Source organism: Manis pentadactyla, chromosome X (genome assembly GCF_030020395.1).
Source record: "Manis pentadactyla isolate mManPen7 chromosome X, mManPen7.hap1, whole genome shotgun sequence".
In the NCBI taxonomy this organism is placed as follows: domain Eukaryota; kingdom Metazoa; phylum Chordata; class Mammalia; order Pholidota; family Manidae; genus Manis; species Manis pentadactyla.
In genome coordinates this window covers 46762889-46767292 of record NC_080038.1, presented here as the reverse complement: position 1 = coordinate 46767292, position 4404 = coordinate 46762889, and the positions used below count along the sequence as shown (strand labels likewise).

The 4404-nt window shown below is 53.5% G+C and overlaps 1 long non-coding RNA gene across 2 annotated transcripts; it reads left to right on the top strand.

The window, feature by feature from the left end:
• Nucleotides 1-2282: 2282 nt before the first annotated feature.
• On the top strand, nucleotides 2283-3678 carry LOC130681854 (uncharacterized). 2 transcript variants are annotated; one of them, XR_008995056.1, is made up of 3 exons: nucleotides 2283-2608; nucleotides 3142-3258; nucleotides 3432-3678. It is a non-coding gene; the product is annotated as an uncharacterized LOC130681854 (long non-coding RNA). The 2 variants fall into 2 exon arrangements; XR_008995057.1 differs by lacking the exon at nucleotides 2283-2608 and adding an exon at nucleotides 2615-3035.
• The last annotated feature ends 726 nt before the right edge of the window (nucleotides 3679-4404 follow it).

The window sequence follows — 4404 nt, the reverse complement described above, 5'->3', positions numbered from 1 at the left end:
TGCTGTAAACTCTGATGCTTCCCACCCGGTTATACTTTCTCCTTAAGGGAGCTTTAAAACTTTTAGGGCCAGCAAGAGTAAATTTCTGAGGTTGAGGAGAAGGTGGCAATGCAGGCAAGCCCCAACGGGGGAGCTCGGGAAGAAGAGGACAGAAGGGAGTAGGAGCAGACGAGGTCGAGACGACGTTGGCCGCTGTCTCCGCACGTCTTTCTGATTTAGCTACGGGATCCGAGAGTTTCTCGTGTCCTGTGAAGAGAGCATTTTGCCATTCCCTCGTTTTCCTTACTCAGGGTTTCCCGTTTAGTTAAGTGCTTGCAAGTCAAAGCCGCCATACGTATTGCACGTGAATGAATCCAGCTGGGGTGCTGCTGGGTGGCTGTTGAGCATTTGGGAATTGTTCTGTCTTTGAAGAAGGGTATCCCGATGTTTTGCGTTTAAACTTTTAGGGAGGCTTGAGCAACTGACTAAGGGGACGGTGAAGCACTGGGTGATCGGTCCCTATGTGTGTGTCCCCGGACGAGCCAATATACCAATTTTAATGTGATTTTTAAGGGTGATGCGGTGGGACAGCCTCAGGTCCCGAGGGATACCCTCAAACACTTCCTGCCTTCTGGGAGGAAGGGGCAAGTGTCCCTATTCTTCGCAGCTGAATTCTCAGTCTGTCCTACATTTACCGATCTTGTTCCAGCCTTACCGTGTTGTGTCTAGTTTTTCACTCTAACATTTTCGCCAAACAGTGTTAGCCAATCCCATCAGCCTTGGCTTTCCCTAGGTCAACCTGCCTAGAATATATACCAGGGTAAGTTTTACCCAGCTCAAACAAAGGTCAGGAGCGCCAACTGAAAAACTGAGGAGGTCCGGGTGTCAGGAGGACTCACCCGCTCAGCGGAGGGCGCTGTGAGGCTGGAGGGGCACAAGGGGCCCCTCTGTGCCCATACCTAGCGCCACGACCGGGGAAGCCCTGGGCTACACAAGGCGCGTCACTCTGAGGGCCTCTGACTACCCCCCAAGAAACGTGGAGGAAAAGAGGTCCGAGCGTAAAACTCCAGAAGAGAGTTTTATTAGAGATTTATTGGAGCCCCGGTTTAGCACAGCTGCCCGGCAAACACAGTCCTTCCGAAGAAGAGCTCCGGAGAGGACAGCTTTCCCCCAAGAGTATACTCGTTTTCTAACAGAGCATCAGTCATGATGTCGAAGCTACAGTCTTCCGCAACAAGCTAGCAGGTAGGGAAACTGACGTTACAGTGCATTTCTTTGACGGCTGTCTAGGCACAAGGTCATTCCGTCAAAGTACCCAGACGGGAAGCAGATACACAATGTTTGTCGTAGGGACCACAAATGAGGCCTGTGTTTGGGATCTGCCAAGCAAGAAGGCCAGGCCCCTTCTCAGAATCCTACATTCGCGGGATTTGTTTTTGAGAGGGCTGCGCGAGGAGCGCCGCGGGGCGAGCCTGCGTAACAGGGTGGGCGCGGGCGCGGGCCCGGGCGTGGAGAGGCGGCCGGGGGGTCGGTACAGGCAGCTGGGGCCGCGGCTGTCGGCCGACAGCAGCAGGGCGTGGACATCCCCGGTCGGGTCCCTCCGCCGACACTTCGCTAACGGGGTCCGCGAGGAAGCCCGCGGCGGACGCCCGCGGGGAGACGGGCACCGACCTCGCTGGGCTCCCTCCGCCCGCAGGCCCGAAACCGGCCCGGCCGAGCGCAGCCCCGTCCTTCCGGCCGCCCGTTGCTCTGGTTCCGGGGACGGGACTGCGGGAGCCTGTCGCGCCGGCGGACGGCCGGACCCGGGCCACTCGGCCCGGTCCGCTTCTTTCTTTTCCCTGCTGGTCGTCGTCACGCCCTTCTCCTCCTCAGCCACCACCTCACGGCTGTGCGCGGAAAGCCAGCGAGGAAGGTGGCTTTTCCTCCCGGACTGCTGGCGCTCTGTTTCTCCGGCCTGCTGGGGGCAGTGTGGCGCCACGCGCCCGTCCTCCTGCCCGTCACTCCCCCGCCCCTCGCGCCCGAAAAAACAGCGCGGAGGCTTTTCAGCGAAAACCGGCCGCTTTTCTGCTGCGCCTGCGCCCGCGCCCGCGCCGCGCGGCTCCCGGCGCCGCAGCTTCTTCCGGCCTTGGGGCCTGCCGGCACAACTCACGGCCCGAGGAGAAAACCCATTTGCTCTTTCACTTTGGCCTTTCTCCTCCGGGGGCGACCGGTCCGCTGCTCAACAACTGGCCTCTCTGGGTCTCTGCGTCTAGTCGGTGGCTTTCCCCACGTTGTTTTCGCTTTTACGAACCGTCCTGAGTAAATCCTTCGGTCTTGCCGGTGGACCTCGCTGTCGAAAATTCGGAGGACGGATACGGACCGTAACCTAAACCACAGTGCCCGCAGCCCACGGGTCGACCAGGGGTGCTATTTCTGATAAACGGCCGCACAGCGGGGGCTTCTTCAATGTAGTGACGTCCATTTTTGCGCCACGACTTCAACCTCCTCCTCTGTAAACTCAATTGCACCTGTTTCAAAATCGCTCTCTCAGCTTTACAGCCACCTCACTGAAAAATGATACAGACACATCGTAAATGTCGAACGCTTGGGGGAATCTTGAGTTCAAAACATTATTACCTGTGATCCAAGGGTGAGCAGCACAGCTCACCGCTGTGCGGGCAGGAACTGTGGTGCATGTTTGTTTGTTGAGCTCCTTCGTCCTCGGCACCAGAGCGGTACCTAGCACTTAGTGGGTGCCCAATACATACGGTGACGTTTTGAAAAGTTTACTTGCCTGGTCATTTCCCTTTATGTATGTCGGACCTAATCTTTTCCTAGCCCTGGATTACAACATAGCAACAGGAGCCTATCTGATTCCTTTTTCATTTGGCCCTGTGCGGTTGGCATTCGTGTAGGTCATTAAACATGCCTTAAGAACCCGTTTTTCTGACCTCGGACAGGTCAGATGACTTCGCGAAGGCCATCTAGCTTCTTGGTGACAGAGGCGAGTCAGAGCCCAGGTCTTTGCCGTCTCAAGGCTCTCTCCTTCGTTGCACAGTAATCTCAGTGAGACTGAGGTGACTAAGGGGTAGTAGCACGGAATTGCCGTGCTAGAGGTGGTGCATCTCCTGGGTTTTACGGACCCGAGTATTGCATAGGATAAAAGATGTTCTGTCGTTGTAGAAGTCGCTCACGGTCAGTGACGAAAATTTGGAGGACAGGTAATGAAAGCTTGATAAAGAAATCCAATGGTTTCCGCAGTCCCATCACCCAGTGATGACCACTTAACAATATTTCAGCGTAAGTATCCTTAGGGGCTTTTCATTCATTAAGGTGCACTTTAGACATGAGGTTCATGTTGCATAATGACTTGAATATCTCTTTCTAAACGCAGATTTTCAGCAGGTTACCCTCGTCACTAAACACCTTTTGAAAAAGACTTTAAAATGCTTTATTCATTTCTCTTCCTACAGGAATACACAGTGGAAAAGAGTGAAACAAGCAATACCTGAGGTGGAGAGGAGAAATGCCCTGCGATCCCCGCCCCAGTGGTCGATATCATCGTGTAACCTTGCTAACTGAGTAAGGCAGGCATCACGGTTGTCCTGCTCTGCGTCTGCCCAGCATTGTATTCTCGGCACCCCCACAAAACAGCGCCTAGCTGTGAGCTCGCAACACGTATTCATGGAATAAATGAACAAGTACCTCTTTTCTTCCCGATGCTCTTCTTTGCACGTATTATTTATCGTTTTATAATACTCGAGTGGTACTGTATGAACGGTCTCCTACATTGCTTCTCCCCTTCCCCCTTCCGTTTAACACAGTACTGTGGACGATTCCTATGTTATTACACTTTTAAGGACGTTTCGCTGGCTCTTTTACTCTCTTCCCAATGCACCTTTTATTTCATTCTAGTGCTGGGAAGAGCAGGAAAGCATCCTGCAAACCGGTGAGCAATCTAGAGGTGGTAGACCTGGGACCTGAACACTGGGGCCCTCTTTGAGGAGCCAGGAGACCCTGGGCGACGCACTCCTCCCCCGTGTGCCACAGTCTGCACAGGTGTACAGTGAGGGTGGCGGGAATGGCACCTGCTTCGTGGGGTGGTGAGCAGCATATACAACCCAACAGGTTCTTTGCTTGCTTCCTGGCACTTATGGAGATCATGTTATCGGTGGTATTATTATTACTATTATTATTAATTATTCTCTCCAGTATTCGCTGTAATGTCTGTAGCAGGTACAGATGTCCAAGCCACAAGACTGTGACGAAATGCACCCTTTACATTTGCTTACAGCAGATACCTGTTCTTCAACCACCCATTCCTGCTTTCTGGTGGAAAACACACTAGCAACTTCTAGGGAAAGTCAGTCAAGGAAATGTGCAGGAGGAACGCGCATTGGTACATTCCTCAAAGATTATCCCGTCACAGAGTGAAACAAAAAAGCT